This window comes from Lichenostomus cassidix, chromosome 5 (genome assembly GCF_008360975.1).
Source record: "Lichenostomus cassidix isolate B80296 chromosome 5, HeHo_3.0, whole genome shotgun sequence".
Lineage (NCBI taxonomy): Eukaryota > Metazoa > Chordata > Aves > Passeriformes > Meliphagidae > Lichenostomus > Lichenostomus cassidix.
The window spans coordinates 12,168,777-12,182,140 of record NC_139486.1 but is presented as its reverse complement, the minus strand read 5'-3'; the positions used below and the strand labels follow the sequence as shown (position 1 = coordinate 12,182,140).

Sequence of the window (13,364 nt, the reverse complement as noted above, 5' to 3'; positions counted from 1 at the left end):
GCTCCGCTCCGCTCCTGCCCGGCCTGCGGGGCAGGGACACCGAACCGAGCGCCTCTTGCTGGACAGCGTGCCTGCACTGTAAGCGAGCAGCCGAAGGCGTACCGGCCTGTTCATCGCAGAAAGACCTCGGGAGGGCAAACACCTCTCTCTGTCCCCTCTATTCTCCTGTGCTTTCCTCCTGACCCCCAAACGGCTTTTAGCGGAACGTGCTGTTTTCCCAAGGGTAATAATGACTACGGTCACAATGCACTACAAGTAAAAAGGCATCACAGACACCGTGGGGGCTCAACAGCCAAAAAGGGACAGCTGTAGCCCCTGTGCCCAGCTCAGCCACACTCCATTCCGGAGCAACCAGCCGACAGCCTCAACCCGAACTTGGAGCAAATCATCACAGGATGCAAGACACATACATGTTGCCATTGTCCTCTCTGTGAGAAGGTTGTATTAGATCAGCAGATTGCAGGGAGATCAATTATTCACTTCACACAAGCAGTCACCCTGTAACAGCCAAGCTGAACACCCAACCCAAGGGGCAAAGATCCTGGGTGCCACCAAATGCTCTGTCACCCTCCCCGTCTGCAAACCTGTGAAACTTCGGGGTTGCCCTATGTGGACACCATCCACACATAATTCGCATAAAACCACTGGTAAATTACAGTAAAGGACAACATATACAGTCTTAAATGACACAGGGCAGAATAAAATCCCAGCGTATGTAATTACCATATTTATAACATTCCATGGTACAGTGTTCTAGTAGCTCTTTTAAAGTTAAGATACGTCAGCATACTTGATCATGTTAGATTTCTGACATGGTCTATTTTACTATGTAACTTAAAAACCCTATAGATTACAAGAATCTGAAGACACACAAAAAAGAACAATATTCTGATTAAAAAATTGATTTAGTATGCAGCCTCTCTTTATAGTCCCTTGGTAAAAATGAAATCTCCCTAACAAACACTTAATAAAACCTGTCAATATATCTAGAAAGAAAAATGACACAAATGCATTAAGTATTAAATACCCTTGAAAAAAGTCACATATTCCATGAATTTTTGATGTACTATCTTGACATTAATGTAAAACCTTGATATTTATAATTGACAGATATTTAATAAAGTATAGAAGATGACTGCTGCATAGCATGCAAATTTCTCAGACTGCTCAAAAAAGATACAGACATATTTAAACTAAACAAACACTTAATACGTAAAAAAATCAGATCTAGCTTTTACAGGTTCACGCAGCTAGGTCTCTACAGATTAGCTTTCAAATGTGACATTATCCACTACATGAACCCTAATTTTAACTTACCAAGTCTGTATGAAGTAGTTTCAGAAAGTTGGGAGGGGAAGCTTTAAATAAAAAATGGGAACATGAAAATGTGAATATATTCATTTAGATGCAGGTCTTGACATTCTACTGAGTTATTATAAAGAACAAATACCATCTATTTCGTTACCCTTTCTGTGAAAATATTGTCAGAGCTGGCAATCAGGGTGATGACCACTGCAAAAACAAATAGTGGCATGCTGAATTTCATTTTCCTCCTGATGCTGCTATTCCTAAAAAAAAAAAAGGAATAAAAAAATGCTTTTCCCCCTTCAGTGTTCCAAGCCTTCTTTGAGACATTTGGAGGATATCTCAAAATAACCAGAAATATTAAAAAGTAACAGTGATTGCTGCCAGATTGTCTGCAGCCACTGTGGAAAGAGACAGACTGTTATTCTAGTCACCTAAAACACTATCAGACTAGAAGCCAGTTACTCAGTATGGCAATCAGAGAAAGGGGGGGAGGGGGGGAGAAGAGAAAAAAAAAAAAAGAAAAAAAAAGGAAAGGACACTTATAAACATTTTTTCTCTTTCTGTGAAGCAGTAATATCCAGGGGTTCATGTCTCATGTTTAATGTCTCACAAATAAGCAACACTCCTGATGCACCACAGGGGCCTCTGTGTTATTAATTTCTTCATCACACTTTTGGACAGACATCACAAGATAATGATTCTCAAGTCCCAGAAAGTAGATGCTAAAGGACTCCCACTTTTGAGGGCTTATTTCATTTGAATGGCATGAAGGCAGCAGTGCAGAAAAGGGGGATGCCCTTCCAGCTAAGAAGCCATCAGAACCTTCACTTCTGCTTTCCAGCCTAGGGGCATTCACCTCCTGTCAGAGTGGCCAGACTTCTGGAAACAGGAACCCTTTTCCCTATTCAGTCACAAAATGCTAAAGCTCATTTATCAGTGCTCATAATATTGATGGGGAATTTCCATTAAAATTGGTTTAATATTTGCTTGTTTACCAAGTGATGCAAAGAACAAGTCCAATTATGGTAACACACAATAAAATGTCTGAGTAGAAGTAAAAATTAGAGTTTACACAGTGTTAAATTTGCGTTCACATCTATACTACTAGATTCCTTGAAAAGAGCTGATGTATTTTTATGTGAAGTAGTATTGACCAGTATATTCCTTTGTGCTATTAACCCTTGTATAATCCAAGTAAGAAAAAAATTATTTTAATCACTAAATGAGATCAAAGATAAGATTTTTTTAAAAAGACACCACTTCTCAGCTGAGATAAACTGATCATTGGACTCATCTACTACTCCACTGTAATACATAGCTAAAAAACCCTTTTTAAAAAAAAATCCTTGTTTTAGTTGGTTTCCTGAGTTTGTAGACAGAGAGATGGTTGGACTTCTGTGAAGACTATTTCAAGTATTCCCAAGTCCAAGGCAAAGCTGTGGGCAATCAGTGCATCAATATCACTAAATCACATTTCAATATTTTCAGAAACCTCTTGTATCCCCATTGAAGAGGAGACAGCTCCACTTCTATCCCAGGAAACCATTGTACCTGGTGTTAAGATTATACTGAGGCCACCACTCCACTCTCCTCATAGCCCCCAAAACACTAAGGGTGCTTGAAACAGTTAAAGCCAAAACCACTTTAAGCTTCCACCTTGTTAACTTTCATTCCTTTGAACATAAACCCCAAGGGTTAGTTGCTTTTGACCAAACAATTTTTTCCTCCTCTTCTTTGCAGATTCTTCCCTCTTTCCAATGTACTCATTAACATGGGGAGATTTCGTTATAAGCCTTAGTGGATGCTACTCGATGGTTTCAGGCCAATGTGTAGGTGTACAAAAACACAAACACACACACATTCGGGGCCAGAAGCAGGAAGATCTGTCAGCATTTGCTGGTTACTGTCCCTTTCCCAGCTCTGGAAATCCTTTGAAGCAGCAGCCTTGAAGAGAAACTCCTCTCTGTGGAGCTGCTGAGGCTTTAACTGCCCTAAAGCTAAGTAAAATAAAGAATTCAGAATGGAGGATCCTAGTGATCTATAGGGAAACAAGAATTCACTTTTTCCATTGGACATGTGATGCCTAACCTAATGAGGGAAGCCAGTTCACTGTACAGGACAGGAAATAAAGCCAAAGATTATTTTACTTTGTAACAACAGTTTATAACTACAGAGGCATGCTCTGGAATTTTCAAACAGCCCAATTCATGAAGTGCTAGGAATAACATTCACAAACTTGTGCTGTTATATGATTTTCTAAAAGAAAAAATCTAATTCTACTTTGAAAAACCTAATAGAATGAATCTTAATGTTAAAAAAAAAGTACCACAGGATTGAAACTTATTAAATCTAAATAATATTCTTGCTTAATTCTTTATGTCAGCAATTTTTATTTACTTTCTGCCAATATACACAAGAAAGCACTGTTCCAGACTATTAGGGGATTCATGCAGCGGAAGCAAAGTGGAATGACTCCTTCTGGTGCAATGGAATTTAACTGCACAGTCCCTTTTTCTGTACCTTCTACCTGCAAAAATTGTTCTTTGTTAATGATACAGCAGTGGCACAACAGACAACTCTAACCATTAACTATTAACTCAAGGGTATGAAGGACTGACAACCCCCTTCACACGCAACATGGACATTATTGTTTGGTAGACAGAGTACACAGACACAACTCTGAACAGACTGCAACTGAGTACCCTGCCTCCAATCCTGTGCCATTTCCTTTGTAAACCAAGGAGGGCAGCAAATGGACTTAACAGCCACTTCTTGATTACTCCATTTCAGAGTACTACTTATTCTGTATATCTGTATGTATACATACACAATTCTGAAATACTGATCTTTCCCAAAACAGAAGACACTCAGATATATGGCATTTAAATAAGCGACCAAGTTTTCTATACCTTTTGTTGTCTTTTCACAAAATCACTTAGAGCTGACTGCAGCCCCATTAAGGGCTGAAGTGGGAGAAGCTGGGCTGAGATTAGATGTGTTTTGCAATGAGACAGCCTCCCAAGTCCCTCCTGAAGCCATGCACAGAACAGAAAGACACATGAGCTCCATTATCTCCTGTGGTAAATCTCCTGGTGAAATATTAGTTTATTGTTCATGCTGAGCCTTAGATTTATAGGTTCAGTCTGCAGTGTTTCATTCACACAGGTACAGTAAGATAGCTACAAACCCCAGCTTTCTTGCAAGGGTCTATGTCTGCACACCATGACACATCATTTACTCTGTAGACTCTTCCTGAGGTACAAAGTTTACCTTGAGCATTTTCCATTTCAGTTTACTTGGTTAATTTCAGGAGCTGGACTTTGATGATCCTTGTGGTTCTCTTCCAACTCTGGATACTCTGTGATTGTGTTTAGTGCAACACACAGGCACTACGTTCATGCACAAATTCATACCACAACTCTACTATTAGTGATCTCCACTATTAGATGAATCACAAGCCACAAACAAAATGCCATGATGGAAAGCCTGAAGTGAACTGCTTTGAAAGGACAGCAGCAGTACTTCCTATTCACAACCACTCCTCAACCAAAGAGTTTGCTAACAAGCATTAATATTATGCAACCAAAGTTTTGTTACCTGTGAATCAACTACTCAAGTTTCCCAATAAATCATACCAGGAGCCACTTAGGTAGAAGCCTGGATCATGATCACCTCATGACCTTCCACAGGCCATGCTAAGTCCTGGAACTAAAGGTACTGGGGCTACAGTGGCACACACTCCAAAACTAAAAACTTATAATTTCCTCTTCAACTTGCATTCAAACAATAGTACAAGGAAATAAACTTTGGTTTACTTAGCAACATATCAATGTCCTACTGTGTGGAGTATTAGCATTGGGTCTGACTGAAGAGGATAATCCACTTTGTAATTTAGTTAAATTACTAATTTTAACAAAGATAAGTACCCTGTATAATTTTGCAGTGCTTAAAGAATACATCCTTTGAGTATTCCACTCTAAGAAACATCAGCTTGTTATAATATTTTAAATTTATGGAACATTTGTAACTGCTGTTATATCAGGAAAAATATTAAATCTGCACAATAAGTACAAACTTTATATGAGAAAGTATACTTGTAAGTGCATGATGATCTCCTGATGTCTGCTGAGGCACTCACTTCCACAAAAGACACAGACATCATCTCTGGGGATAGACTCAAATGTCCCAGAAAGTGCTGCTCAGTTAAAAAAATAAAAATAAAGGCAACTAACAGAAAAGCAAACAAAAAACTGTCTCCACTCTATTGGCTGTAAAAAGAGATGCTTATCTGCATTCTCAACCAGGAGAACGGTTGAGAACCCCATCTTCAAAAAAATGCCTTAAAAGCTCATACTACTAACAAGAGAATGTATTATTCCTCCCAAATGTGGTTTAAACTGTGCAGAAACAAATTTTGTTTTGCGCTGGCATATATGCTCTGAAATACATCTCTGCTCCTCTAGAGGAAAGCAGGCATTTAGGCTACTATAGCAGAACCCAAACCATTCAAAATATAAAATAAATTAAAACCTGCTGATTAGGAGAGCTTAACAATGACTGTATGATGAAAGATAACATCTGTATCCAAAATGAAAGATATGTTTTATCCTGTCTGTCCTCCAACTTTGAAACATTTTGACTGTAAGAAATAGCAGACACCAAGTAGGACGTGCCTGTATTTCCATCTAGGCCAGCACGGTCCAACTGGTGCCCATCGTCTGAATCTGGACCACAGGATGCCTCCATATGGCCTGCCACCTTTTCCTTGGAGGAGATAGGGAACAGCTGTTTGAGGAGCAAACGCTGCCTGAACAGCCAAACACCTCCTCCTGTGTCCGGCTGGCTCAAAGCCCAGAGCTGTCGCCGTGTTCCTGTGGAAGGCAAGGAAGGAACGGGGGAAGAAGGCAGCAGACCTCCCACCCACGCAAGGACTTGAGCTCTTCATCTGCCTGACTCGGACAGACACAATGCAGCAAAGCCTGGAGCTGCTTCTGCCATGGAGAGGGGCAGCCACAGGAATGGCCCAATGAAGCCCCAGGATCTGCTGTTACTGTCATCAAAGCCGGGGGTGGGCTATACCAGAAGTGACACAAAAATCAGGAATTTGGCACATGTTTGCAAAGTCTAAAGCACCTTACAGTAGATACACTAAGTGGTGCAGTACAAGCATACTGTCAGTCTTCAGTTTGCTGCCAGCAAAACAGATTAATACAATATTTTGGCCTTCACAGAGAGGAAAAACACAGAAAAGCATAAATATATTTCATTATTAACTGCCTATTGATTTATTATTGATCAAGAAGAACAACTCGGTCATAGAAATCCAGACAAAGCAAATTAAATAGCAACACTATTTTTACCTTTGTAACTGCCCACTCAATGCAATTTTAAATCTCTCCTTAAGGTGACATGCGTAGTAGACAAGTAAACAAAAGGGAAAGATTTTACAGGGTTTACAACTGTGCCATCTTTCTTCCACCCATTTTTCACAGTGTCGCTGACATCATTTCTGAAAAAAAGCTATTTGACTGGCATGCCAATGAGTATAAATCAAGCAGTGAGGAACACTGAGAATCCTAAAGACCTACCTGGGAAACAAAACTGAATTCTGTTTCAAATATATTTGCTTTTGACTGTATATTGGTTGAACTCTTCAGAACCATTAAAATATTCTCTATTATACCAACTTAAAAATAATAAACACTTTCTGAATATTTGAATAGGGTGTTTTAAAAGACAGTATACTTGTCTGCATTCAACTCAAATATCATTTAGCACTCAAAAGTTAAATGATGGTGTCTTCACCCCAAATACAGAGAGACACCAGATATCCTACTTCACGCTGACCTGGAAAATCATATGCTTATTGGAATAGGACAGATTAAAACAACACAGAAAAATAATGTAAGAGCAGCATAAGTAATATTGAAAGCATCATCACAACTTCAAAAATTAGTGTAAAAATTATGCTAGAGATGTGAAATCTCACCTAATACACCCAATATTGAAGAGTCACATATGATACCAGATTTTAAAGATGCTATAATATTATTTTGAAATCTAGAACTTGATGTGTTAAATATCCTAACTAAAATGATATTCCAGTCCCCAACAGCTAATGACTGGATTTTAGAATTTCATTCATGCTAAATCAATTAGTCAAATTTTATATGAATAATATATGAAATTTAGTATCTGATCAAAAGGGATTACAGCCTCCAGGAAATTAAGTTCTCTGTCCAATACTGCACACAAACAGATCAAAACATCTTTGGATAGATTACCACAAAGCTTGTATTCACAACGGGACCACAACAACACTTTCACGAACAGTGAAGATGTCAATACACACTAGTCAGAAAACTGTATGATGGTGTTCCTGCGGAACGCTGGATACAAACCAGACTACAGATAATACCTAAAAAATAACAACTTCTAGCAAAGAGATTGTATGAAAAAAAAAGTAAAGAGTGTGACTCATGGAGCAGCTTCTGCCTTCTTGAGTAAGAGTAGCTTGACAGAAGGCAAAGAAAGCACTAGCAAGTATTTGCTCATTAACTTTGCAAAGAAACAAAACTGAATCAAAGTAAATAAGTTTACTTGCTAAAATGTTACTTAAATAGGTGACTTTTCTTTCTCCATTCAGTAAGAATTTTAGAATTAAATTGATCTCCCTTGTATGGAGAGCCCAGCACTGGATACAGGACTTGGTGTGGCCTCACCTGTGCTGAGCAGAGGAGAAAGATCACCTCTCTCAACATGCTGCCAACAATGCTAATGCAGCCAGGATGCCATTAGCCATTTTTGCTGCAAGGACACATTGCTGGCTCATGTTCAGCTTGTCCCCCAACATAATAATGGGATTATTTCACTCCAAGTGCAGGACTTTGCACTTCTATCTGAACATCAACTGGCAGCCCATTTCTCCAGCCTGTCAAAGTCCCACTGGATGGCACCTTCCCAGAAACTGAAGTGAGGCTGAGGCTGACAGGCTTGTAGTTCCCTGGGTCATCTTTATATCCTGAATACAGGAGTGGCATTTGCTTTCTTCCAGTCCTCAGGAATGTCTTCTAATCATCATGACCACTCAAACATCAATGAGAGTCAGAGTTTGCATTGGAAAGGACCTTTAAGGGTCATCTAGTCCAGCTCCTCACTGTGATGAGCAGGAACACCACTCTTACTGTAAAAAATGCCTTCCTTAGATCTAGTCTAAAACAACCCTCTCTTAGTTTAAAACCATTACCCTGTGTCCTCTTCCAACAAGCCCTGCTAAAAAGTTGGTCCCCATCTTTCTCATCCCCTTTTAACTATGGAAAGGCTGCTATAAAACCTCCATGGAGCCTTCTCTCCAGGATGAACAAGGCCAGCTCTCTCAGCATTTCCTCACAGGAGAGGAGCTTCAGCCCTCTGTTTATTTCTGTGACCATCCTCTGGAATTGCTCCAACAGATCCATGTCCTTCCTGTGCTGGGACCCCAGAGCTGGGTGCAGTACTCCAGGTGGGGTCACACCAGAGCAGAGGGATTGAATCCTCTCTCTCAGCCTGCTGACCTCGCTGCTTTTGATGCAGCTCAGGGTACAACTGACTCCTGGACTTAGAGGAGGTGATCTATCAATTCTAACCACATTTTCTTTCTTGGGTCCTTGTTCCCTCCAAAGCCTTATCCCACAGGAGTCTTCCAAGCAGATCCATGAAGCAGCCAACACTGCTGTCCTGAAGTCCAGCATTGTGACCTTGCTTTCTGCTCTGCTTCCTCCTCTCAGGATCCTGAAATCCACCACCTCATGGTGGACAGACTACAGCCGGTCTTCAGCCTTCACATCCCCAACAAACCCTTCCTTACTTGTAAGTATGAGGTCCATGAATGCAAGTAGCACCTCTCCTCATTGGCTCCTCCATTGCTTGGTGAGGAAGCTCTCCACAAACCTCCTGGATTGCTTATGCCCTGCTGTGCTGTTCCTTTAACAGATACAGGAGTGAAGTCCCCTTGAGGACTAGGCCCTGCAAATGTGAGGCTATTTTAAGATGTCTGCAGAAGGCCTCGTCCACTCCTTCCTTCCTCCTGATCAGGCAGCCTAATAGCAGAAGTCCACTACAATGTCACCCATATTGGCTTAGGTCCAGGTTTTGTTTGTTTGTTTTTTTCTTTACAGACAGTTTGCTGGTGTCCTTCAGAAAAAAAAAAAAAAGTGGTCTCTCAGTGGTCCAAAGACTACAGGCTGAAAATATTGTGTAAATCAATGTCAAACTGCCATCCTGGACAGTGCTGCAAAACTGGTGTTTTTTCCAGCACATGAGAGGCAGCTACATACAGACTTACTACTTACTCAGAGTGCTGCTGAATGCATACAGCCATGGCAAAAGCTATGGCTAGCTAATGGGCTCTGCTGGTTTCAGACCTACCACTTCAAAAAATTTTAAACGTCAATTAAAATTATCATAAAATTGTCTTTTATTTAGGCAGGTAGTAACAGCCTTTACTACAGCTGGGGAAAAGATACAACACTGCTTCAAACCCACAGTGTTCAAAATGTAAATAGTTTGGGCACTTCCACCTTCTCTAAGTGCACTCCTTGTCTTCATGTCTTGTTTTGATTCACAAAACTTCTCTGTAGCTGACTACAAACAGGCATACAGATGCACCTGAAAATCAAACAGAAAGACCACTGCATATTCTTTTTAAAAAGCTTCAAACTTGGTTGTATTTTCTTTAGGAATACAATCTCACTGTGAATGTCTGTAAACTATATGGCTCCCTCTTGTGTCTATTATACCACATTTCAGTGTACAAAAATTTTTTAACAGTAAGCCACAAATATTTGGGCTTTGTTCACCCTTCAGCAGGCATGCAATGCTCATAAATGTTAAGGAAGTCACAAGGCATACTTTCCTTTCTCTTCCCCTGAGAAGAGAAAACCCTGCAGCTTACAGAATTTCTCTTTGGAACAAACTATAAAAAAAAAAATCTTGCAAACTCCAAGTCTACAGCAATGAAAGCAGTCTTTTGACCATTCCCTGTATTTTGATACCAATGCAGAGGCCAAATGCACCCTTAAAAGACATCTGTAAGAACTTTTAACTATTCTTTAGTTATCAAATTACATCTGTTTAGAGAGGTGTCAGTGTGGTTTATAGAGCCTGGCTAACATGCTCAAGGGTTTATTTTTGTCTGCTCAACATCCCACCTGTTTCTGCTTATCAAGCCAGACTACAGTTTAGCTTGCAACAGCTGTGAAATTCATAAATCTGCCCATTCTTCATGTGTAGCCAGACTAAGCACTTGGAGCAAGAGTTAGAATTGCAGCAGTCACCCTCATGGAGAAGCTAAGGAAATAAAACAGAGCAGCACTTCTCAAACCATGTTTAAACTTCACATCTATCAGAAGCCAAATTATTTTAAAAGCAGTCTTGCAACACTATTTGGAAAGAAAAAGAAGCATTTAAATAAATGACTTGTTAACCCTTTTATTCCCCCCTGCCATTAGAAATATTTTGTAGAGTAAAAATGCTGCAATTAAAATATTTTGCCTGCACATAATCCCTTTTTCAGTAGCTCCAAATAACAAAAAAACTCTTTTATTTCAAGATACTGGTAGCATTACTTCCTGCAGTAGAATAACCATCAATAAAGTAACAATAGTTTTAAGATTTTTGTATTACAAAAAATGTATCTGTACTTTAAAAAATATAAAAAATATACTTAAAAATGTATTTGTACTTAAAAAAGTATTAGTCTGCATACTGAAAGCAATATCAAAATCCTGGTCACACAGGACAGCTTTCATTAAAACACTTTTACCAAAGCAGTAGTAGTACTGAATGAAAGGATGCTATACAAAAATCTAAAACTTATTTCATCAAGCTTGCAGAGTACACTGCCTTTAATAGATAAGTGGGTTTGCTTTGCTTTTTTCATTTATATGACAAATTTTTCTTTCGCCATTCTTTCCCTTTTCCATCTGCTCATGAATTACCCTTAGCAGTAGTATTTTGTGGGTCAATTTTGTTCACAAAATTATATGAGTGCATGCAAGCTGATACTAAAATTAATTTCAGCTTTTATGAATAATGAAAAATGATATTTTGTTTTAGGGAAGAAAGAGGCTTCTATTTTTTCTCTATGTACTTTTTTCCTTCACCATTTCATAAATTACAAACTCTTATTTTTGAGAGCAGAAACAGAAATGAAAAATTAAAACTTTTTCATAACTTTTCATCAAAATCATTAATAATAGGTACCCAATACATACACTAGGCATTCCTGAAGCCAACTGAATTTATTTAACTTTCTAATGCGACATTTGCTGAATAGCCATAAAAAAACATTCAGCTGAAATTGTCATTACATGGCAGTGCTGAAGTAAGACACCAAGTAACCAGAACCTGCCTAAAATTTAATTTTTATTACTTCCCATTCTACAAAGGAAAAGTACATAAAGCAAATGAATCCTACCTGATCTACCTTCATGCTCATGTTCAACAATGTGAAACACCAGCTATAGAACAAGATATATAACAAGAACACAAGAAAAGCAATAAAAGCATTTGTCAGGAGAACAACAAAAAAATTGATTTAGTTTTCTGACCATTCTGCATTTCAGAGGTTTTTTTAATTAATGTTGTGGTCACATAACCTCTCACATAATACTACTACTGCAGGATTAGTCAGTGAACATGATGGAACTGGTCATAGTGATAGTTCAGCTGATTCAGTTCTGATTAAGTACTGCAAGAGCAAGAAGAGAGGCTAAAAGAATTGGGTAATGTTCCACAATATTCTGCTAATAACTCATTAAAAACAGCAGACCTTTTTAGGGTTAAAGAGATGTTCTAAAGACACAAAATTTAGAAGCTCTGTTTGCTCAGGCAGTGTACTTTGAGAAACAAAGTGAAAGGTTGGAAGGCCAAGTGTGGACTGACAGCCTAGGATAGCACATGGCAAGAAAAAAGAGTTGGCTGAACTATTATTTCCTGAATTGTGACACCTGGAAGGAAGAATTTGGTTCCCTTCTGATTTCAAAGCCATTGTTTCTAGCCTATTCCTTGTGCATCTGATTTGGCTTTCATCCATCATGTTCAATAACTTCATTTTTCAAAATGTATCCCTCTGCTCCTTATACTCTGCAAGCTGACACTGTGTTTGAAACATATCAGTCCTTGAAACACCAAACAGCTACACAAAATAATGAAAATTTTGTTGAATTAAAACAGTTAATAGAAAAGCTTTGGAGCTCTGGTAACACTAAAGGAGAACAGAATTGCCTAGTGTGCTCTGACCTCTCCCACGATGAAACAAAACGTCTCTAGATCACACATTTGGGGAGATTGAGTACATAGAGCCATACATTTTTTATGCAGATTGTGCCACAAAATGGTTTGAATGTTTGGACATTGAGGAGTACCTTGAGAACAACACATCAACATTACTTACAATGTTATAACTAGATCTCAGTCAGAATAACAGAGTTCTGTTAGAAACTTGGTTTAAATCATTACTTCAGAACACAATCTCAAGCCATCTCAAGCCATCTCTATACTCTAACTGCTGCCAGACGGGTTTGTCTTTGTATTTGAAAGCAATCAAAATAATTATGCTAAACAGAACAGAAAACAAGTTAATCCACAGTCATTGGAAATACAACATATGTGATGCTTTTATTCTGTCAATTAACAATTACAATTTTACTTTGTTAAGTGCAAACTACACATTTTTTTCAAAGAATCATAGAGGCATAGGTTGTAGATCTCTGCACGTCATGCAGCAAAACTTCCAACAAACAAACTTCTGAAGACTGGCTAACAGTAGCAAGATGAAAGCAATGACTGGATCATCCCTTACCTCCTTTCCCCCAGAACAAACCAATCCAGCTTCCTCATTCTCCCAAATGAATAAAGGGCTGAAGCAAATTACATCTTAAAGCTCCTCCTCTGATCTCACTCCAGTTTGTCAACATGCTTCAAGTTTGTCAATGTCTTTTGCACTAGTGGGCCCAAAATTGTACAGTGTTCCAAATGAAGCCTCACCCATTTTCCAACAAAGGGCAGTAATCACT

The 13,364-nt window shown here is 38.9% G+C and overlaps 1 protein-coding gene across 4 annotated transcripts in view; it reads right to left on the bottom strand.

The window, feature by feature from the left end:
• SETD3 (SET domain containing 3, actin N3(tau)-histidine methyltransferase) overlaps positions 1-13,364 on the bottom strand; it is a 57,909-nt gene that overhangs the window by 16,876 nt on the left and 27,669 nt on the right. The gene's annotated exons all lie outside the window — the stretch shown is intronic.